Source organism: Acinonyx jubatus, chromosome C1 (assembly GCF_027475565.1).
Source record: "Acinonyx jubatus isolate Ajub_Pintada_27869175 chromosome C1, VMU_Ajub_asm_v1.0, whole genome shotgun sequence".
Lineage (NCBI taxonomy): Eukaryota > Metazoa > Chordata > Mammalia > Carnivora > Felidae > Acinonyx > Acinonyx jubatus.
In genome coordinates, this window is record NC_069381.1 from 117,533,047 (window position 1) to 117,557,453 (window position 24,407).

The window sequence follows — 24,407 nt, forward strand, 5'->3', positions numbered from 1 at the left end:
TCATGAAATGTTCACTTATATTTACAGTGTATTTCTATTGCTTTGACAAAAGATCGGAAGGAAATGTACCAAACTATTAACAATGGCAACCTTTCAGGACAGGATTATTGGTGATCAAAATGCATCCTCTGGGTTGATGGGGGGTGGGAGGGAGGGGAGGGTGGGTGATGGGCATTGTGGAGGGCACATTTTGGGATGAGCACTGGGTGTTGTATGGAAACCAATTTGACAATAAATTTCATATATTGAAAAATAAATAAATAAACATTAAAAAAACCACAACAAAATGCATCCTCTGCTTTTTTTCCATCTGCGTTTCTATATATTACATAATGGGTGTTTATTACTTGTGTAATAAGCCACGGAAGCCTGTCCTAAGGGTATCATTGCTGTCTGCCTGCGACATTGTGGAGAGCGCTCCTCGGGTTCTGAAACATTCACTTGCAGATTTCACCGAATGCCAATAGTTCCACTGGGGAAGAAGTAGCCGCAGCGTGAATACAGACATCCCCCCGTTTGTCTCTGGGACGAGGTGGACTCGCAGAGCACCTGCTCCCGTTCCGGAGGTGGCAGTCTGTGTTTGATCCTTCTATCGCGTTCTGGTCATGACCGGGAGCCCACCCTCCTAACCAAGGCTGGAGATGTGTTTGATGTTCGCAGAAGCCGGACGGCACATCAGGCACAAACTGCTCTTCCTTCGAGTTGACGTCAAAGTGAACAGCGAGGTTGCCGGCGCTGGTAAAAATTGAGAGACGTTTATCCTGAAGCAGTTCTGTTGTGTCAGACCATCGCCAACCAAATGGCCGTTTTTGGAGGCTAGGCGAGACCTCTCTGAACTAGGTGATGAAGTAGGCCAGAGAACATCTATGTGAGGCTTTTGCACGCTATTTGATTGAAAGATGGTCCTGAGGCTCAAAAACCATATTAAAAAATCTTGGAGTAGGAGATCTCTATGGTCCATGTGAAGTTGAAAATATTGCCCTCTCCTTCCCCATCCCTCCTGACTCACACCCCCTGGCGGCCCATCCAACTATTCATATTAGTCCCAAAGAGGCTGAGTATGTCCCAACCAGCCTTCCCAGAAATGGCCGAAGGTCCTGCCCACCCGCCTCATCCCTGGAGCTCAACCATTGGCTGACTGCAGCTTTGTCCCTTGCCTTGCCTTACACTTCCCGAATTAGTTGTCCGTCTACATTCTCTTGGGTATCTGGCCCAAACTCTCCCTTTTTATAAACTGGGCCAGGCCATCCTTTGGTCTAAAGTATGTGGAGCAAGAATAGAATACAAGCTCTGTTCAAATATGGCCCCGTGGAAAGCCAAACCCCATTTTGGTGATGCGGTGGTCAGCTGGCAGCTCCCAGGGAAGCCCATGTGGACAGATTCATGGTGCTGGGGCTCTCTGAGAACTGCCACCCAGGCACGAGCCAGCTGGGGCTCGGTGTTCATGCATGGTAAGGTCCTCAGATGCTAGGGGTGGGAGGGCGTCCCACATGAGGTGGGAGGTCCTAGTGGTCATCATCTTCCTCCTCCTCTTCCTTCTCCTCCTCATCACCATGATCAAAGGGGAGGGAAACGGGGGGCCGTCTACATCTTGACGGAGGCAACCGACAAGGCTTGGAGGAGCGGGATGTAGGGAACCCCCCCGTGGAAGCCCGCCTGCTCTCCAAGGATACAGTTATCCACCAGGAGACATGTTGGTATGCAAAGGAGCCACCATAGTAAACAAGTCCAAAGGCTGAGGAAGCAGCCCCTGTCACCTGCCTCAACTCGAAGAATCTACTAGAAGAGGAAGAAAGTGAGGCAACACGGAGTGTGGGGTTGCCAGTGGGTGTGACAGGCCAAGACAGAGGGGCCAAGGGCGTGATGGAGAAGAGAGTGTGAATCTCAACCAGAAGGAAGATTGTCGGGGGGGCGGGGGAGGGGTGATGCTAGGAAGGGGGGGTGAGACCGGGGAAGGGCGAGCCTCACGCTCTGGATTTTCCAAGGCGCCTGCAGAGGTGTGTGACTCACTGCCCTGGATGCCTGGCAAGACCCACTGTGGCAGGTCCTGCCTCCTCTTGGAAAGCTCTATGGGAAAAGCTGTGCTGTGATTAAGATCTTTTAATTAAGGAAGCCGTTTGCACAGGATGCAACAAGAGGCTGATGGAGAGTTTGCTTAAATTGGATTTTTTTTTTTTGGTTAACTAGAAAAATAATAAGAGGAACTCGTCTTTGTATAAGGAAGAGGGATGTGTCACTTTGAAGGGTGCCGGGTAGCGATCTGTGAATGAATCCATCTGCCCCTTCATACCGTGACCACTGGAAAATAACTGCTTATTGAATGCTTACTCTGGGCCACGCATTGTGCTGATGGCGTTACATGAACTCTGTCCCTCGCCCCACACAGCCACCCCCCTAGGCACATTCCCTGCCTTGCCTGCAGATGAGAAAACAAGCCTCTTTGTGTGGAAGACACCTCCACCTGCTCCTTGAGGGAGAAGCCAATCATGAACAGGGAGGCAGGATGGGGGTAATGTTGAGCCCCAGTTTCCTGCTTGCTTACGGTTTCTGTCTCTCTCCTGTATGGTTTAAGCCCCTCCCCCCCCATCATGTCCTCTCTGACCACGCATCCGTCTTAAGCTCCCCCATGTCCCGCCCCGACTGTCCCCAGGGACACACAGCACAGTGTCCTGGGGCCCTGTGGCAGCTGACTTCCACGTCCTGAACCCAGGCAGGCGAGACGATGTCTGTGCTGGTCACCTGTCTGATCCTTCCTTCAGTGTGGCGACAGCCCTGGATATGACAACGTAAGAGACGGTCCTGGGCACTGGGGCTGACCCTGAGTCAGAGCTCCTGCCTCCCCACACAACCCCTGCTGCTGGCTTCATTCTGAGGACTGAAGTTTTCTTGGTTCCGAGCGGTCCAGTGGCCTTGTTTTTGTCCAGAGTAACCTACTGACATCCAGCGTTGACTGAAGGACATCTCCTGGACTCTACACTCTGTGGACGAGACCCCACCTGCCTGGCCCTGCCCTCAGAGCCAGTTTCATCACCTCTGTCCCTCTCTGCCCTAGGCTCAGAAGCCAGGTTCCAGCATCAAGTCCTATTGTATGTGTGTGTCCTGTGTGTGGCCCAGCACCCCTCTCTTTGGGGGAACCCTCCCCGTACTGTTCCACAGTGTTTCCGCTCAGGTGATGAGTTTTGGGTCGGAGAGACTGCAGCCATCACTCTGTGCCAGGCCAGCCAGGGGACTCCACCTTCTTGACCCCAGTAATCCATTCCGGAAGGGCGTGTGACCCACACCAGGCCAATCAGAGTCCTCGGGGCTTTCTGGGGTCCTTGCAGGAGCAACAGGGCCCATCCTGCTAGGGCCAGGAGAGCTCATAGCAGCACAGAGCCTTTCTGAGAGGGAGGCAAGGCCAGCCCAGCAGCTCTGAGAGAGACCGTGGCCCTAGATCCCACTGTGCCTGAAGGCACTTTCTCGCCTTGTGAGCCATAAATTTTGTTTTGTTTCTCGTATAGGAGTCTGAATGTAGGGCTTGACACTTGTAATTGAAAGAGTTCTGCCTATCACAGTTTTTTTTTTCTATGAAAAGAAACCCAGTTTCAAGTTTTAGCAGAAGACGTGGGAGAGCAGGTGTGGCGTGAGTCTGAGTTGCCATGGCATCGACTCCTAGCTTCTGCTTGTTTGTTTGGTTTTGGTTTGAAATGTTTTCATTTGGCTACGTACAGAATTCTCTTTATTTTTATCTGTTAATTTTTCTAACCGTTTATTTTTATTTTGAGAGAGAGGGAGCAAGCGGGGGAGGAGAAGAGAGAGAGAGAGAGAGAAAGAGAGAGTGCGACAGAATCCCAAGGAAGCTCCGCTCTGTCGGCGCAGAGCCTGATGTGGAGCTCAAACTCGTGAACCGTGAGACCCATGATCTGAGCTGAAGTGAAGAGTCGGATGCTTAACCGATGGAGCCACCCAGGCGCCCCTCTACAGAATGTTTTTTTAGAAAACTTTTCTCTTAAGAAAAATTCCAAACACATGTGAAAATAGAGAATAACATAATGAACGCTCTCTTGTCCATGGGTATTGTAAATCTTTCTAGCAGCATAGAGTGTTAAAATTTATTTGGGAAATATTGGTTGAGCTCTTGTTGTGCGATGGGGACTGTTCTAGGTGCTGGAGGCACCGCAGTGGCAAGACTTAGTTCTTTGTTGGAGCTTGAATGCCAGTGGGGACTACGGCCATAGCAGGTTCACAAATGCACACCCAAGGTCATCTCAGATAATGATAAATAGTGAGAAGAAGATGAGTCGGGGCCCTGAGTGAATGAAGAGGGAAAGCTCTTTTCAAGAAAGGCCATCTGAGCTGTTACTTGAATGATGAGAGGGAATCCTTTGCCATAATGACTTGCAGGAAAGTTCCTGGCAGTTTGAGCCATGTGTCCAAAATACCAGATGAGAAAGAAGGCATGCAACTGAAGCGGAGTGCTAGGTATTGGCTTAGGCAAAAAGAGCATAATGTGGCTACCAACCAGGACCCTGGAATCCAATCTTGGGCCAAGGCTTCCGTGTTCGGTGGTATAGGTTGTGCACTGCACAATTCGAGGGGGAGCCATCCACACACAGCAGGGGTTGGCCAACATCTTCTGTGAAGGGCTGGATCGTAAATATTTTAGCTTTTGTGGGCCAGATGGTTTCTGTAACAACTACTCAATTCTGCTGTTGTAACACCAAAGCAACCACAGACAATACATAAATGAATGGGCGTGGCTATGTTCCAACAAAATGTTACGGACACTGACATTGAATTTCAAAATTAAAATGAAAATAATTAAGATGAACCTTCTTTTGACTCTTGTTTTCAACCCTATAAAAACGTAAAACCCATCCTTAGTTTGTGGGCTGTATGGCAGACAGCAGACTGGATTTGGACCATGGGCTAGAATTTGCTGACATAAACCGTGTATGTAGTGGCTTGGTCGTCTGAATGTCCGTGTGCTTCACTGTCTCTGGTCACATCGTTACCCTCACCGGGAAGGTCTGCTGTCTCCCATGACCTGCCTTCCCTGGGCAGCACGTGCAAAGACGGCATGGGAGTTACAAAGGTGAGTGAGATGGCTTCCCTGCTTGGAGGAAGCTTCCGGAAGGTTCATCCCTCCAGGGTCAAGCAGAGCTCCTGCTGGCAGTGGACACCCTGGGATCGCCCTGCCCAACAGTGCTTCCTCCCCTCCCCCTGAACCCTAGGCTGCCTGGCACTTACTTCCACAATACTTCTTTGCGGGAGCTCTGTAGCCGGTTGTGAGTCTGCGTCCCTTCCCAGCTGGACAGGACCCCGGGCTTTGATCCCCAGCTGTACCTCGCTGAGTGTGCTGCTGTTCTGTACGTGTTCAATTGGTTTGAAAAGAGCCTGATCTTATCAGGAAGGGTTGGCCTCCTGTGATGGGTGGGGTTCAGGGAGCAGGAGGAGAGGGGGTGGGGAGTTGGGACGGGGGGGGTGTGGCCAGGTACTCAGACTGGATTTAATTGTGATTCATTACTGCTAATTCCACGGTCTCATTTGTCCGCATTGGGCTGCCCCATAAATGGGTTTTATAAGGTCCTAATGATGAAAGGAAGGCCATTTATAGAAATAAGTACCCAGCTACTCTGCTCTGATCGCTGTCTCCTTCTTGGCCACCTTCTGCAGTCACCTCTCCCTGGTCTCTGTAGGCTTTAATCTCTTGGTCACTTATCACCCATGGCCCTGTCAGCCATTAAGTAATTTCTGTTTAAACTGGGAAAAATAAAAACACCACCCTAAACTAAGCCACCGTCATCCGTTGCTTAGATGCTTGCAACAGTTTGCTAAGCGGCCTCCTCACTCTTGCTCAAAACATACTCTCAACTCGGGAGTCACTCTGATCCTGTTAACAAACACATGCAGCTTACCCCTGCGGTGGCCCCCTTTCCCAGCAGTAATAAAAATGCTTGTTCTCCTAATGACTCAAAGGACGCCATGAGAGGGCTTCTTAAACTTTATTGTGCCCTGGAACCCTCTGGAAGTACAGCGAAGCCCACAGATCCCATCTCAGGATGTTTTGAAATACATGAAATAAAATGTGCAGAATTTCAAAGGCAGCCAATTGTCTCAGTCGGCTCGGGCTGCCGTAAAAAATACCATACGCCAGACTGAGAGGCTTATTTTTCTCACCGCTCTGGAGGCTGGAAGTCTGAGATCAGGCTGGCAGCGTGGTCAGGTTCTGATGAAGTTTCTCTTCCTGGGTTTCGGAGGGCTGCGCTCTGTGTCCTCACGTGGTCTTTCCTTGGTGCATGGCCATGGTGAGAGAGAGAGAGAGAGAGAGAGAGAGAGAAAGAGAGATCTTTCTCTTTCTTTTCTTCTAAAGGCGCGAATTCCATCTCGGGGTCCACACTCTCATGACCCAATCGTCTCTCAAAGGCCTCATCTCCAAATACCATCACATTGCAGGTGAGCGCTTCGACACAGGGATTTTAGGACCCGCAGTTCATAGTGTGAGATTGGAACGCAGTTATCAGACAATTGACAGCATCGGGATAGAGCTGTTTATGCACTGCTTTGGTAATGCAGTATATAGTGAGTAGGGTTTAGAAATATCCACAGGCGGAAGTGTATTTTTGAAGGACACATTGGGGTGAAGGTTGCAGTGACTTAGCTTCGATAAGAACATTTAACCATGGGATTGTCTTTGGCAAGATAATATGCGTGTCAAGTTGGCTGTGCCGATGCGGCCGTGACTCTTTTCTCAACCTGGTTCCCGACATGCTGACTGCTCTCCATGCACCCTGCCCAATAGGATCTAACCCTCTGGCCTTAACCTCTCAGACCTCACTCCTCACCTGCTCACTCTCTCTTGCTTTTCTCTAGCCACCATAGCCTTGTTGCTGTCTCTTCAACACATTTCTGCCCCAGGACCTTTGAGCCCGTTATTGTCTCCACCAGGACTGCTCTTTCGACCAGTATCTGTATGGCTCACTCCCTCACATTTTTCAGATCTTTTCTCAAATTCCACCTTATCAACCAATTCTTCCTTGGATATTTCCACCACTTCTGTGCTCCCCATTCCCCTGCCCTACTTTATTTTTCATATTTCCAACTAACCTACTCCATATTTTCCTAGCCATTGCCTCTATCAGTGGGTCGAGCATAAGACCCATGGAGGGGGTGATGCATCTGTTTTGTTCAGCGCTGTACCCCCGATGCTGGGCACAGAGCAGGTACTCAAGTACTTACTGATCAGATGGACAAACTAACATTAACATTGGCCCGAGCAAAACATAATCAGGGTAGTAAGCCTGCCCTTTAACTTTCTACCAAATTGTAGTATATGGAATCCCATTTTCTCATTGGTCTTCACTCCTACATCAGAAACGTGCTCCTGAATGCTAATAAACCACCTTTAAGAATTCAGTGGCTATAGGGGAAAAGACCTACTTAAAGGTAAAATCTGAGGGGCACCTGGGTGGCTCAGTCGGTTGAGCATCCGACTCTTGGTTTTGGCTCAGGTTATGATCTCGAGGTTCCTGAGATCGAGCCCCACGTTGGGCTCTGTGCTGACAGTGCAGAGCCTGCTTGGATTCTCTCTCTCTCTCCCTCTCTCTGCCCCTCTCCTGCTCATGCTCGTGACCTCTCTCTCTCTCTCTCTCAAAATAAAGGAGTCAACTTAAAAAAATAAAAGTAAAATCTGATTATTGAGATGATATGTGAGGGGCAGGAGTGGCGAAGGGGGCCGACTAATCCTGGGTCACCGTTCGGCTGTGCAACCCTGGGTGGGAGCCTCACCCGCCTGAACCTCACTTCCTCATCTGCAAGAGGAGAGAGGATATCTCTCTTGATCTCGAAGGGCGATGCTGAGCTTTAAATGAGATAATTCACAAACGTGGCAAAATCAGGCGCCAGAAATAAATGACAGCTGTTGGCTGCACTTGTGATAAGTCAAAGAAGAAGAAAGCAGAGAGCAAATGGTTCCCGGAAGTTTTCTGCTCTGCTGGAGGCCTTGGAGGTCCTGGGGAAAAGCCACAGTCTTGCTGAAGGGAACATACCGTTCTGTCGGCCTCTCAGTATGTGCTCTTACAGCCTTCCTCATCAGGAGAACTTCGTGCTCCGCGCCTGCCCCGGGCTCTGGCCGCCTGTGGATGCCTCTGGCTTTGAGAAAAGGTCCTGTAAATCAGAGCTGAAGGGATGGGGTGGAGCCATTCAGGCCAGGCTGGGATTCAAAAGGCAGCAGGAAATGAATACGTTTGTTGGAACACGCAGCAAAGGGGACTTCAAACATCTGAGCAGTGAGTCATTAGGTACACGGAGCTAGTGAGCCGGCCCTGGCTCCCAGGCCTGTGGCCACTATTGGGAGATCAAGCTACAAATACGATGGCACACATTCCAGCCCACAGCAATGATTTTCAGAGCAGCTTCTGTTCCAAATGATCTGTTGCTTGCCTCCTGCTCATTAATGCTGATGATCGAGAGTTGACTGACCGTAACTATGTTACGGATTACTTTAGTCATCCACTCGCCAGATTTTTGAAGAGTGTGTATTTATTTATTTTGAGACAGCGACATAGAAAGAGTGCAAGTGGGGGAGGGCAGAGAGAGAATCCCAAGGAGGCTCCGTGCTGTCAGCACAGAGCTTGATGCGGGGCTCGATCTCACGAACCATGAGATTGTGACCTGAGCCGCGACCAAGAGTCAGACGCTTAACCGATGGGGCCCCCCAGGTGCCCCTATTCACCAGATAGATTCCTTAATCACCAATTATATGTGGAGCACTGAGGACACTGGGGGTGGGGGGCATACAAAGATGAACCATAGCTGACAACGATAGAGAATTTTGAAGTTCATAAAAATAGTCTCACGTTATCCTCAACATGGGAGGGAGGTGGAGGCTAACTTATTTTAGTGACTGATTTGTTGAGACTTATTGAATCGACTCATTAAATCATGCAGTAAACACTTAGTACCTACCACGTGCCAGGTGCTGTGTTAGATCCTAGGGGGTGCATAATAAACGAAACAAAGACCTGTCGGCGTTGAACTTGCCTTCTGTAGGAGAGATGGACCAGCAATGAGCAAGCAAAGGAATGTGTAGTGTAATGTTGGAATGACAGTAAAGTACTACAAGAACCATGAGGCTGGGCAGGGGATGGTTGATACAGAAGTTATTAGTGGACAGGAGGTGGCGATGATTTGAAAGAGCTAAAGGAAGGGAGAGTCAGCTGGGCACGTATGTGAGGGAGGAATGGTTTTCTGGATTCCTCTCTGGACACTGAACCTCAGGAAAATGACGTGACATTCTCAGAGCGGGGCCACTGCTCTGACCTCAAGACTGGAACCCGTACCACCCAGCTTAAAAAAAAAAAAAAATCCTGCTCCTGGGGCACCTGGGTGGCTCAGTTGGTTGAGCATCTGACTCTTGGTTTCAGTTCAAGTCATGATCTGGGGTTTGTGAGTTCAAGCCCCACTTTGGGGTCTGTGCTGACAGTGCAGAGCCTGCTTGGGATTCCCTCTCTCTCTCTCTCTCTCTCTCTCCCCGTTTCTCTCTGCCCCTCCCTCTCCCTCTGTCAAAATAAATAAATAAACTTAAAAAAAAATACTGCTCCTGTCTTCAAGAAAGCCCGTAGCCCCATAGTCAAATACAGCCTCGAGCTGGCTCTCACTCCATAAAGAGCGTGCGATGTCCTATAACAGAGCCACACGCACACACACACCCTACCTGGGTAGAGACACGCACAGGCTCCCTCAAAGCAGGGGCGGGAGAGGTAACGGAATCATGAATTAAGACCCTGTTCGTTTGAGATGAGTTGGCTACTCCTGCTCATTCATTCTGAAGATTAGCATATGGCAGTGTTGCCCGAGTTTTATACCCTGAGGTGAGTGAATGCAAAACTCACCCAAAGAAAATGTGTGTCACCCGCAAATTCCCTTTTCCGTAAGGGCACCAGGAGTTGGCCGTCACGATATCTTCAGAAATAGAACGGAAAAATTTTTTCACTCCCCAATCTGCCTCGCCAGCTTGGGAGCTGAAAACACATGTTGAAGATCCGGCCTCTGAGCGAGATGGGCATTTGGAAGGTCCCTGCCCTGATCCTACCTACTGGGTAAGAGAACTCAGCTACTAGTTCCAAAAATCCCCAAAAAACAACCACCACCAACTCCCCAAACCAGAAACCACACACACACACACACACAGAAACCCAAAAAACAAAAAGCAAAAAACGAACAAACACAACACAACACAGCAATCATGCAGAGAGACCCTAAGGACAGGGGAAGGGACCAAAACACATTCTTAACTTTCCTCTGTACTTCCGAAAGATTTATTTGGTGCTTGAGAGTCCAGATGTTTTTTTCCCTCCCTCTTAAGTGTCATTTTTTCTCCTTCTGTGTTTATGGGTGATGCACGTTTATTATAGGAAGTTAGAAAATACAGAAAAGGGAAAAGAGTAAACATTTCACCCATAATCTGGCCACCCAGAGAAAACAACAACATTGTTTTGTTTTCTGATCTTTTTCTACTGGGCTTGTATGTTTCTTCCTTGTGGCTATCTAGTTGTACATATAACTGAGTTTCTTGTGTTTCAATTAGCCAGACAGCATTACATATGTTATCTCTTCATATTATGAAAAACTCTTCGCAAGCACCATATTGAGTTTTTAAAGTTTTCCCCTCGATTTTGAAAGTACTACGTGTTTATTGTGGCAACTTTGGAATACACACACACACACACACACGCACACGCACACAACTATTTTGTGTGTGCCAAAGCACGCTATCAGCAGGGTGAGGAAACAACCCGTGAATCGGAGAAAACGTTTGCAAACTATCTGCAAGAGGTAGATATCCAGAGTACCTTAAAGAACTTTTACAACTCAAAACAAGCAAACCAAAACAAAACAGCCCGGTTAAAAACGAACTCAGGTTTCGACTAGGTATTTCTCCAAAGGAAATGCTCAGATGGCACGTAAGTACAGGAAAAGATGCCAAAGTAAGTACTTTTTAGGGAAATGCAAATCGGAACTACATAGTGGGTTCTCCTTCACAGCCTTTAGGATGGCTATTATCAACACAGGAGAGGGGCGCCTGGGTGGCTCAGTCAGTTAAGCATCTGAGTTCGGCCCCGGGTCATGATCTCTCGGTTCATGAGTTCGAGCCCCACGTCGGGCTCTGTGCTGACAGCTCGGAGCCTGGAGCCTGCTTCGGATTCTGTGTCTCCCTCTCTTTCCCTGCCCTTCCCCCGCTCATGCTCTGTCTCTCTGTCTCTCAAAAATGAATAAATGTTAAGAAAAAAATTAATCGAAACAGGAGACGATAATAATATGAGGTGCTGGAGAGGATGTGGGGCAGTTGGAACCTGGTGCATTCCTGGTGGGAAGGTAAGACAGGGCAGCTGCTGTGGAAAATAGTGTGAGGGCCTCTCGAAAAAATTAAACACGGAATTACCATGCGATGCGTCAACTGCACTGCTGGGAATGCACCAGAGGGACTGAAAGTGGGGAGCCGGACAGACGTTTGGCACGCCCACGTTCGTCTTCATGGCAGCATTATTCACAAGAGCCAAGAGGTGGGAACAATCCACATGTCCATCAGTGGACGGATGCGTAAACAAAATGTGGTATATGCACACAAAGGAGTATTACTCAGCCTTAAAAAGGAAATTAATTTTGACCGGGAAAAAACTATTCTGATACGCGTTAAAACGCTAAGGGAGACTTTTTTGGGACTATTGTAATTGGCGTCAACAGCATGGCTAGAGGGGAGAAAACATGGACTTGACCCTGAATGCAACAGAGACACATGGGGATTTGTAGCCAAGGAGCAGAGTGCAGGTGGGGGAGGGGCTGGAAAATTACCAAGAAGAGACATCAAGGGTAGGGGGCTTCAGTCGCTTACGACTGAACAATATTCTTGCTGACAACAGGCCAGGGACTCGTAGGATACTTGCTGTGATTAGGTGGTGCTGTTCTCGGCAAGGACGAAGACCAAGGGTAAGGCCAGTCGAGTAAAGGGCTCAGAAGAGCCTGAGTAATGTTTGATTACAAAGAGAGCCTTTGCGGGGCACCTGGGTGGCTCAGGTCATGATCTCGCAGTTCATGGGTTTGAGCCCCATGTCGAGCTCTCTGCTGTCAGCACGGAGCCTGCCGCAGATCCTCGGTCGCCCTTGCTCTCTGCCCCTCCGAGACTCACGCTCCTAGTCTCAAGGATAAATAAACATAAAAAAAGAAAGGAGAGATGCATTTCAATGGCACATACCACACTATGGCTCCATCTTGGAGACGTAAGGCTGACTGATCTCAGCCAGACAAAAAAGGACAAATACTGTATGATCCCACTTACATGAGACAGTAATGTCACAGTCACAGAGACAGAAAATGGAATGGTGGTGGCCAGGGGCTGTGGGAGGGGCCAGTGGGAAGTTATTGCTTCATGCATAGACTTTCACTTTGGGAACTGGAAAGTTCTGGAGATGGATGGCGGTGAGGGCTGCACAACAGCGTGAATTGTACTTAATGTCACTGAACTCTACACTTGGAATGCTTAAATGGTGAATTTTATGTTTTATACACTTTACCACCATGAAGAAAACAATGCCAATAAAATCATCAGTCTTTCTAGTGCCCAGAGAAAATCTCTATTAACATTGTGATGTATTCCCTTTTTATCCTATCTGTGTCTATCTGTATGCATACCTAGCTTGCGGTTTGCATATATAGATACGCATATGTTTATATATATAAACATGACATAGTCAAACTCATACTAAATATAGGACTTATATATTTAATAGGCATTGTCACGTTAAACATTTACTGGTTGATAAACAATCTTTAAAAACATTTTAATCTTTTTTTAATTTTAATTTTTAAAAATTTTTATTTTTATTTAGTTTTTTGGGGGGGAGAGACAGCGTGAGTGGGGGAGAGGGGCAGAGGGAGAGAGAGAGAGAGAGAGAGAGAGAGAATCCCAACCAGGCTCCAGGCTCAGCATGGAGTGTGGGATCACGACCAGAGCCCAAATCAAGAGTCAGATGGTCAACCGACAGAACCACCCAGGCGCCCTGATAACCAACCTTTTTCAACATCATTTAAAATCACTCCATTTCATTCCATCATAGTCATTATGATGGAATAATGACATAGTAAAAGTCATTACTATAGATGTTTTCCCCTATAATCTATTGTTGCATTTATGTTAGTTCTATTTCTTCATGATTATAAATGATTCTACAATGAACATCTTCATTTATAAGACTCCTTCCCCCTGCATTCAGATTCTTTCTTTAGTTCAGCTTCCCCAGCCTGAAATACTCAAAGGGCGTGAATATTTTGAAGCCCTACGTCAAATTAGCAAGGTGACTTTATTCCTTCCTCCCCTCTCCCTTCCTCTCTCCCTCCCTTTCTTCTCTACCTTCTCTTCCTTCCTCCCCTCCCTCTACCCTTCCTTCCTTTCCTTCCTCTTCCTTCTTTTTTTTTTCTACTCTTTGAGGAGTGGGGCAGGCAGAATTTTAGATGGGCCTTAAGATTCGTGACATCTAGTATACACACAACTCCATTTTTCAGCCAAACATCCATCTAGAGCCTGCTGTGAAGAGATTTTGCAAGAGTCTTTAAGTGCCCTCAAAATCTCCCTTAATACGGGGAGGGCATCTGGGTGGGCCTGACCTAATCCCATGACCTTTTAAACGTGGGCCTGAGGTCCGAGACAGAGGACTCAGAGACTGTCAGAGATCTGGAGCACGAGGGTACTCAGAGGTGCTCCACTTCCGGTTGGAGGATGGAGAGCACATGGTGGCAGAGGACGGAGGCGGCTTCCGGAGCTAAGAGCAGCCCCCGCCTGACATCCGGCAAGGCAAGGCATACCCTCCTGACAGGAGGGTGGTTACACCGAGAGGGATTTACCAAAAAGGTACATAGGACAAAGATACTAGGAGCGAGATCTCTCATGGCCAGAGAAGGTGCTAGACTGAAAGCAGAGGTGAACTCCTGAGATAAACAGGCATCGGTTCTCAAGGTCTGTCCACTGAGACCAGGAGAGCGGCAACATCTCACCGCGAGGACACTGAGAGACTTCATGGCACACGCCCCTCCTCTGCAGCTTGTCATCGGGTCTAGAGATTTCTGCCCACCCTCCAGGAGCACATGCAAGGCCCTGGGGCATCAGGCCAAGAAAGAGAGGCTGATGCCGAAGTCCTGAGTCTTGCTGACGTCGGGCCTATTCTTGTCGTCTGGTTTCCTGTCCGAGGATCACCGCCTTTTCTGGGACCCCGGGAATGCCTTCCCCACCTCCCGGCAGGTTAGATTCCGCCTTCTATGTGCTGGTGCGCAGCTGCCTTCCAGCCTGCCTCGCCCCAGAGTGTCCCCATACGCCCATCGCCCCATAACGAGTACCCCATCCACTAGAGAGCGGGGGCGGCACCCTGGCCACCAACCTCAAGTCCAGTGGCGGGCTTCGACTTATAAAACGATGGACTCAGGCGAGAGAGGTTGGGGCGACATGGAGGGCAGGTGACTGGGGCGTCTCCACGGTCCCCTAGATGGGGGTGAGGCCCTGGGCAGGGACGTCTTCAGATAGGAGCAGCCGAGGCTGGAGAGAAGGACTGGGCACCACGGGGCCCCCCACCTGAGCCCCAGTGCCTGTATTGTCTCCGCGGTGGAGCCCAAGCGGGAGGCTTTGGGAGAGGCGGGAGGAAACCACAGCCTGGCATTTCAGAGGGAAGGAGGGGAGAGAGAGGCAGAAGGAAGAAGGTCTGGCAGTGCGGAGGCAGGAAGCAAAGCAGGTAACGGGGACTTGCCCGGCGGAGCCTGTATGGAATCCTCCCTTTGTTTACAGAGAAAGCAAGAGTCCGGGAGATACACAATCCGGGCAAGGGAGCCCTGCCGTGGGGACGGGTTTGTCTAACATCTTGATCTACTTTCTGCAACTTTCTGGATGGAGAAAACCCCCACGCCCCCATGCCAAGCCATTTCCCGCCCCCCGTATTTGTTAAGCCCATCTGCAGTTCAAGGGGAATCAGATTCATGTGTTTCCAATTCATTTACACTTAACTTATTAAAATATTGCTTTGTAAGAGCTATTTGATGTCCAGGAAGCCATTTGTGTCTCTTAAATAAATCTTTAAAGTCCCTTTTTCTTAGAAACAGGAAATTGCATTTTGCCAAATGCAAATTAACTTGCACCTCATAAAGTTCAAGTTGAGCTCAAAACACACACTGCGCATGAGGGTCGGGTGGGTTTCAAACTTTGGCAAGCTATCTCCGGGTTTAATCGAAGCCAAAAGACAGCAATTGGAGGCTTGAGGCACATTCCAAAGGGTGGGATTATTGCAAGCTGCCAGCAGAAAGTCCAATTTGTATCTCGCTTCTCTCTCGCTTATCCGGCGATTCATCATCAGCACTGCCTCCCCGCCCCTCCTTTCTTGCTCTGGGTTCCTCTTTGCTGCAAGCTTCTTCTTTGCAAGAAGACAAAATTAACGTGCAACTCCCCGCCCCCCCCCCGCCCCCGCCCACCACCACCTTTGGGGGAAGCTCGGGGAAGGTTTAAAGGGCTGAGCCTGTGGCATCAGATTTTCTCTGATTTTCTTTCTTCCATATGAACACCAGAAGCAAAGGGCACTCTCTTCACGGCGCCTGGCCTTGGAGTCTGACACACTCATCCTCTTCCTGCATGTGTGGGGCGATGAGTGTGTTCCACATATGCACGGGCCAGTTCCCCCAAGCTTTTCAGACCTATTATCCCATCTGTCTGCGCTGTCAGGGTGGGACAGGGCGGGTCCGAACTATTAGCTTCATTTGACACAGAAGAAAGGGAGGGTCAGGGAGAGGTGAGGCGATTCACCCAAGGTCACGAGTGGAGCCAGGCTGTCTCTCCCTCCAGGCCCTTTACCTGGGCCAGGCAGAGGCAAGAGTCTCCCAGAATGGTGGGGCCAACCAAATAAGGTGCTAATGGATGAGACAATAGCCGCATCACTGGTCTGTGTGGGGTTCCTCTGAGTCCCGTAAATGTTTCTCGAATGCGCATCCTGTGCCTGGCCTGGAATGAGATCCAGGAAATGCAGACATGAGCAGCACATGCTCTCTGCCTCCAAGGCACCCACAGCCCAGTGGGGAGACAAGTGCATGAGTCAATGGCTAGAGCAGATCACGGCCAGCATCATTACTACGGCATGCGCATCATTACTACGGCATGCACGGGGCATTCGAGAAGAACACAACGGAGGTGCTTAGCCCAGTGTGAGCGTTCTGGAAGGTTCTCTTTGGGGAGGGGACTACTTTCACTGAGCCTTCAAGGATGAGCAAGAGGCATCCTGGAGAAGGAAGGAGGGAGGACATTCCAGCTACCAAGAGCAGCAGGAGTGAAGGGGTGGGGTGCAGAAGCAGCATGGTGGAAGGTGGGAAATTCTAAGCACCTGGAGCCTGGAATTATTCGAACAAAAAAGTATGAAGAGGGAAGCGGTGGGAGAGCCTTTACTGGCTTTTGTCTGCCAGGCTCAGGAGCTTGGACTTCATCCTGAGTCCAAGGGTCCTCATCCTTTTCTTGGTGGATCCCTCAGAAGTTGGATGAAATCTATGGACCCTCTCCTAAGAAAACTGCGTGTATCGCATGCACACAAAATGGTGACTGCAATTACAAGGCTCGCCTATCTTCGGAAGCCCAGGCTAAGAACCCTTGCTTATGCAATAGAGAATCACTGACAAACGTGGAGAGGGAGAGTGATGCGATCACACTTGCATTTCAGAGTGGCATTCTGCAGCGAGATGGAAAACAGACTGGGAGGAAAGTCTGCAGGTAAGAAGCCTGGCTAGATGTACTCGTGGCTCCAAATTCTGGGAGAAAAAGCTTACTTTATCCATTATTGTGCCAATTAAATGGCATTTGTAGAACTTCCGCGTGCAGTGTGTCTATTTCACGGTTGAAAGGCAGTTTTTGACTTGGGATTCGAAAATGAATTTTGTAATGTTAAAACAAACATTTACACGTCCAGTAATTTTGGGGCGCCTGGGTGGCTCAGTCGGTTGAGCGTCTGGCTTCGGCTCAGGTCATGATCTCACGGTTTGTGAGTTTGAGCCCCGTGTCGGGCTCTGTGCTGACAGCTCAGAGCCTGGAGCCTGCTTCAGATTCTGTGTCTCCCTCTCTCTCTCTGCCCCTTCCTTGCTTATGCGCCCGCTCTCTCTCTCTCTCTCTCTCTCTCCCTCTCTCTCTCTCTCTCTCTCTCTCTCTCTCTCTCTGTCTCAAGAATAAATATTTGGGGCGCCTGGGTGGCTCAGTCGGTTGAGCGTCTGGCTTCGGCTCAGGTCACGATCTCACGGTCTGTGAGTTCGAGCCCCGCGTCAGGCTCTGTGCTGATGGCTCAGATCCTGGAGCCCGTTTCAGATTCTGTGTCTCCCTCTCTCTCTGCTCCTCCCCTGTTCGTGCTCTGTCTCTGTCTCTCAAAAATAAATAAATAAACATTAAAAAAAAAAAAAAGTCCAGTAATTTTTAGTGGAAAGGAAGAATTCTTTCATGGTGTTGGGTGAAGGCTATGAAAACGTACCTCGTCCCACTAATGTCCTTTATAGCAAAAGGACTGAGTGCAGAACCATGGTTGCCTTTACTCGTCATGTCTTTTTAGTCTCCTCCAATTTGGAAAAGTCTTCCCTGGACTTTGGTGGTCTTGGTCCTGTTAAAGAGGTGAGTTCACTTATTTTATAGAATGACCTATAATTAGGGTTTGCTGGACGTATCCTCAGTCATACAACTTTAGCAGCAATATCGCAGAAGTGATGCTGTGTAATTCTCAGTGCGTTCTATCACAGAGTACACAATTTTCATTTTTCCTATCACTGTTGGTGTTAGCTTTGATCACTTGAGCAAGGTACTGTCTGCTAGACTTCTCTACGTTTTGTGGAGAGGTATTTTGGGTGTATACACACATTCCATTTCTCATCAAAGTTTTGATGTTATTTATTTATTCATAGGGTACAACTCATAGCTTCCTATTTTATTGAATAGGTTGCAATTATCTATTTGTAATATATAATACATATAATAGGTTTCTATGTATCTATCGAATCTATTTATATCTATCTATATTGCTAATCCAATTACCCTAAATTTGGCCATTGGGAGTACCTTCAAACTGCCTTCTGTGTCCTTTAGATATGCCTCTGTCAATCTTTGAGGAATTCTTTACTTTCCAGCACGAAAAGACATTTCGGGCTCATTTTATTCTTTCTTTTATTTAAAAAAAATTTTTTTAACATTTATTTATTTATTTTTGAGACAGAGAGACAGAGCATGAACAGGGGAGGGTCAGAGAGAGAGAGAGAGAGGGAGACACAGAATCGGAAGCAGCCTCCAGGCTCTGAGCCATCAGCCCAGAGCCCGACGCGGGGCTCGAACTCACAGACCGCGAGATCGTGACCTGAGCTGAAGTCGGACGCTTAACCGACTGAGCCACCCAGGAGGATTCTTTCTTGCCCCAGTCCTGAAATCAGCCATTTCTCTAAGGACACAGTTCTTGTTAGTGGAGAATGGTATTTAGAAGGCACAGTTGAGTCTCTCAGAGTGCTCACAGTTATTGAGGTGTTGGTGCTCTCCTGGTCTCAGTGGATAGACCTTGAGAATATGTGTATATTTAGAAATCACGGGTTCACCTCTGATTTTAATCTAGCACCTTCTCTGACCGTGAGAGATCTCGCCCCTATTATCTTTATCCTATGTACTTATTTGATAAGTCTCTCTCAATGTAACCAAACTCCTGTCACTGCTGCTCCTGCTCTCTGGTGTGGACACTCTCACGTCCCCACTTGGGTGGGTACTGTCACCTGCACTGTGCAGCACCCTGCATGGACGTTGACCTCAACCTCTTAGTCTACAACCTCATGTGGGAGCACCAAAGCTACCTCCCCTCCATGAGAATGTTCTCTTCATACTATTCAAGCCCCTCCCTCATGGACATTGTACTAATTTTCTTTTGCTGTTGTAAGAAATCACCACATACTTAGTGACTTAAAACAGCACAAATTTGTTATTGTGCAGTTCCGGAAATCAGAAGCATAAAATGGCTTCACAAGATTATGTTCCTTCTGGGGGCTCTAGGGGAGATTTCATTTCCTTGCTTTTTCCAACTTCTAGACGTTGCACACGTTTCTGGGTTCATGGTCTTTTTCTCCATCTTCGAAGGCACTAGTTTCGCATTTTCTCTCCTTTCTGACCTCTGCTGCTGTCCTCTCTCTCTCTCTCTATGCGACCCTCCTCTCTCCCTCTTGTAAAAACCCTTGAGATTACATTGGGCCCACCTAGATCATCCACAGTAATCTTCCCATTTCATGATCCTTAATTCATCACCTCCACGAAGTCCTTTTTACCACGGTAACATATTCGTAGGCTCTGGGGATTAGGATGTGGACATCTGCAGAGGGGCTATTATTCAGCTTACCTCAGGCCATTTTCAGTCCCACTTTATGGATTGGGAGCGAATTATTCAAAGAGGGGAGGGGGGAATAAGGGGAAGAGAAAGAGCGAGAATGGATTTTATAGATACCATTGTATAGATAGATATTTTATATGTATAGTTAACACTGAGAGGTTTCATATTACCCAAGACGTTGTCGTTTATGTCAGGGCCAAGACCCAAATCCAGATGGCTTGATTCCCAAGACACAGGGACCTCTTTTTTCCCCCTCACTGTGTCCTGAATGGCTACTCTCCAAGTTGTGTTCCCTCACCCAATACTGCAGACCCCTAGGGAGCTGAGCTCTCTCTACCATAACCATAGACCTTAACTGCATTTTTCTAGAAGGCTTACCAGAAGGCTAAGCATAGTTGTGCCTCGTCATTTGGGTGTTCAGTTATTGTGTTGTGGCAATGGACAATAGTCTTTCTGGAGAAAAGGAGAAAAAAAATTATCTCTAATTATTGACACTCTTGTCCTGCTTACCTTAGCCACAGCTCAACAGAAGAAGGAAGTGACGCCTGCCACTATCTCAGTAATCAAGCTCTGATTATTTGTAGCCCTCTGCAGGGGGCAGAAGAGAGGTTGGAGTACAGAAATAAACAGTTGGTTCAGGTTATATGACTCTTTCCTTGCAGAGATAGTGCAAGAAAAACCCATATGGTCTCAGGTATTAGCCGAAATGTAAAACCAGCTTCCCCAGTGCGTTCATCGGGTCAATGTGGCTCCACCCCACTGGCCACATTAAGGATATCAATGTTATGAGAGCATGTCAACTCTTGTATTCTGAGAATACTCCCCCCATCTGCTGCCCTGGAATTCTGGGGACTTTCGTGGCTGGAACAAGACTGTCTGTTATTTGGCTTCACCAGGAAGGACGTGAATGGCTCAGGTGAGAAAAGAGAGGTGTGGGGTATAAAAACACTTCCCAGAAACTGTCCAGAAAAAAAAAAATGCCTCTCCTCCTGCAAGCACATTAGTCCTTGTTTTATTTTTTTCTCCCTTATATAAGTGTCCTTGATATTTGGGGGGATTGCGTCTGTCATTTAATCTTTTGTCTCCTCACCTCACCCACCCATTCAGTGATGTTTGTAAAAGATCAGCTGTGAGCCGGGCACTGTACATGGGCTCGAGTGCTCTGAGCTGAGCCGGACTCAGACTTTCCCTCGAGGACCTCCCAGAGCTTGGTCATGGGGAACCTTGGTGGGCTAATCTAAACGTCTGACGCCGCTTACCTTTCAAGCTGAATTCAGAACTCTTGGCACGTGGGGGATGCTCCCTAAATGTTTGTTGAATGAAAAGGCACCGTTTCTGCCCCGAGGCCCTGAGACCTGCACGGTTGCTGTTCTGTCCACTTTTGCAGATGGTGACACAGGCGGAGCGGCTGCGACTTGCTCAGGTAGCACAGCCAGTAGATGGCAGAATCAGGATTTGAACCCGCACCCTCTGACTCCTGTCGTATCTCACTGAGAGCGCGTCCCAGGCTCACACACCTGGAGGCTTGCAAAAGGCAGCAGGATGGAGTTCACAGGCGTGGTGGCTGGCGCTGTGGGTTTCAGCCCAGGAGAAACCTGAACTGGTCTCAGCTCACTCCTTTCCGAGCATCCCAGAATTTATGGAGGTTTCTGCTCGTTCTCCTAACCTAAGCCTCCTGCTCTCTCACCTTGACACCCTTTCCTGATATCTTGGTGAGGCACTCTCTCTTCCTCCTGGTAGAATGTTTCCTCACCCCTTCTTCTACACCAGGGTGGGTACAGCCGTGGGGAGCTGCCCAGACCTCCTGTCCTTCGGCAGCTGAGCCTTAGGGCTAGGCTTTCTTACTCCTCTGTAGGGACCATCACTGCAGAGCAGAGGTCTTCAAACGTACTTTCTCCACAGAGCCCTTTGTTCAAACCAGAGTTGCCACGGGAGCCCAGAGTGTGAAACGGGTCAAATGAAGGTGGTGGTCTAGTGGTCTAGGTCCTGGAGTTGGGCCTCATCCCTGCTTTCTCCTTGCTCTCCTGTCTCCTGAACAGTTGGGCCTGGAGGGGCTTATGGGGTCTCTGGATCTCTACCACTCAGTTTGAAGACACTGGCTCAGCGAATACATGCCTGTCCCAGGGCGGGACTCTGAACTCAGGATCCTGAGCCTGATCCGAGGGGGTTGGGGGAAGAAGAGTGGGGCTGGGGGAGACACTGGCCCGTGTGTTTGAGGCTCCCGGCACCTGTCTCCAAGGGAGACACACTTCTTTATTCCCTGGCATTTTCCTTCTTGCTGCATTTCCCCCCACTTCCCCACGACATTTCCTTTTAAGGTGTTTAGACCCCTGACATGTCACCTGACGGGTGGCCAGAAGAGGCAAATGCAAACACTTGCCCGCCCCATCGTTTTCCATCCTGATGTACCTCCTTCCGTTGGATGCCAACTGTGCCCTGTCCCCAGACCCCTGAACTTGACCCACTGAACTTGCTTGCCCTGGCTTGCTTGTGGATACTCGGCTCTTTCTCACCTAGGCACTCCCCAAACTCCGCCGCCTCAAATAAGGGACCTTGTTTTATCTCTGGCCACTTTGCCTCACATCCCACCCCACCCCATCTTGTTCACCATGAATAGAAACCTGTTGCTTCCCAGCTCAGCTCTGAAGAAGTCTGGAATTGTCAAAACAGAGCTCTACTAAGATGCCATAGCCACACAAAAAGGAAACAAAGAAATCACTGTGGCACAACATGATTGACTTCTGCAAAGTCAAATTCCTTATTTTAATTCTTCCCACAGAGTAGCTTGGCTCGTGCCAATTCTGGGCATGCTGCCCTGGGCGCCTTCCCCCCCGCTTGATCCCGAGGTGGCTTGGGCACTGCTGGGAGGCTTGGTGGCATTCTCTTCTGGAAGTGATTTCTTCATCGTCTTTCTACTCTGGCTCCAGGTCATTGTCCCCGCTTCCAGGCCAAGCTGTCTGTAGGCTGGAGGCCGCCCTGGTCTTACTGGACCCTTGCCCCTGGAAGGCACCTACCTTCTGGGGCTCCAAGTACTTCTCTCCCGCAGCTGCTGACCTGTAATTGTCCCTTCCACCAGTAGGCAGGTGGCTTCCCTGGCTCCCTGGGGTCACCCCCGCCCCCACCCCCCAGACTCCATTTTGCTATAAATTTTGTTTAAATGCTCTCGTTTAAAGAGCGTTCACTCACAAGCTTGATGGGCTGTTTTAAGCTTCTTGGTCTATATTTTTATACTTGAAAATATCTTATTGCCCTCTCAAACACTAAAAAAAAAAAAAATAATACACTGTTTTAGAATTAGGTGACACCAAACAAAGTTGAGTAAATGTTAAAAATCAGCAAATAACAAATTATACAATTTGACCACCTTGAGGCTACTGATTGTTACCTCCTTTCCTATCCTTCTCTGCGCTCACATGCATATACGTACCAATGAGATTCTTTCTCTAAAACTCCGGGATTACTCTCTGCATACTCAGCAACTTGCTCCTTTCACTTAACTTTCCTTGCTTTGTAGCGTTGATATTTTGGCCGTCCTCGGCTCCCTCACTCTGTTCCGGCCCAGAAGTTTCCAGTCGTGCTCCTGCAGAACACAGGGTTTCCCTAAGTGGAATCAAGGGGCTGAGCTGTCAAAACCCAGTAAAGACCATCTGGATTCGGTTCTACCACCACTTGGGCGTACTATCTTCTTATCCTGAATGATTTCTAGATGAGTACAAAGTTTTGCTTAGTTATCTTTGGTTTAATCGGCCAGTATCTCAAAAGATCATGCCAAGAGCACTGTGGCCTCCAGGGACTCTGCTATCTTCCCGCCTCTGGGATGTGCTGTGGGTCTGGGAGGCAGCTTTGACCTAAAGTCACGGTTTTAACTTGATCTGGCCGTGGAGGACTATGTGCCAACTCAGAGAAGGTGGGGTGATAAGGGGCTGTGTGCAAACGCTGGGCACCGGGGGCTTTCCCAACTCCACTGAGGCACCCCTCCGGAAAAGGAGGACACTGAGGTTGTGTCCTGCGTTTTTCTGCTCGTAGGACAGAGGTGGAGTCCAGGAGTCCAGTGAGCAGGGGGCCCTGGGAAAAGGGGCAATGCGGAAGCATATCAGCTAAGGGAATCTCTGTAGGGCAGTAGGGGGCATGGGTCCCAGAAAAGTATTGAGGTTGGTTCCTTGGAGGGGGGATGGTAGAGTTCCCGGCAGGGGACTGGAACGAAGCAGCTACACAAGAACATTGGAGATTTCCACTGGGGCCTCCCAGAAAGATACTGGACAAGGCGAAAACTTTGAGAGGAAGCTGGGGTTCTGCGAGGGTGCAATTTATCCTGTGGGGACTCATTTGCACTTGTGTGCTGTGGGACAGATTTGTGTCAAGGACAGAAGTTCTAACAGAGTGGCACAAGCCAAGAGGGAAGGGCAGAGAGGTCTTAGAGCTGCTGCTGTAGGAGCTCGGGTAACATCGCCAGCACCTGGCCCTCTCTCCGCTTCTTTCTCATCCACGTTGGTTCCGTGCCCATCTGAGCCAGGCGCTCCTTTGGCCTCAGAGATGGTGGCGGGAGCTCCAGACTTGACATCTTCCTGCTTCAAGCCCAGCGGGAAGGCACCTGCCACTCTTCCCAGCCATCCCAGCAGCCCCTTCACCGAGTCATTCATCCCACTGAGGAGCGGGTCACCCTGACTGTCTTAGTTCAGGGCCATGCGCCCCTTCCCTGGACACTGGTGTGGGCCAATCCGTCCCAAACTGCCAGGTTGGTGAGGGGTGATTCTGTGGGAAAAATCGACAATCCTAAGGAGTGCGTGTGGGAAAAGCAGGTGTCAGGAGGCCAAAAAACAATGCTTAAAGAAATATTTAAGTTGGGTCGTTGCATGGCTCTGAGAAACTCAGGAAGAAGAGAAAACCAAGGGAGGATAGGGTTACCATTTTTACGTGCCTGGGCGTCGTCTCGAGGAAGCCAGTAGAGGTATATTCTGGTGGTTCCTGAGGGCACAGTGGCCCCAGGGCACGCTGAGCCCCCGTCTCTGGGAGTGGGAC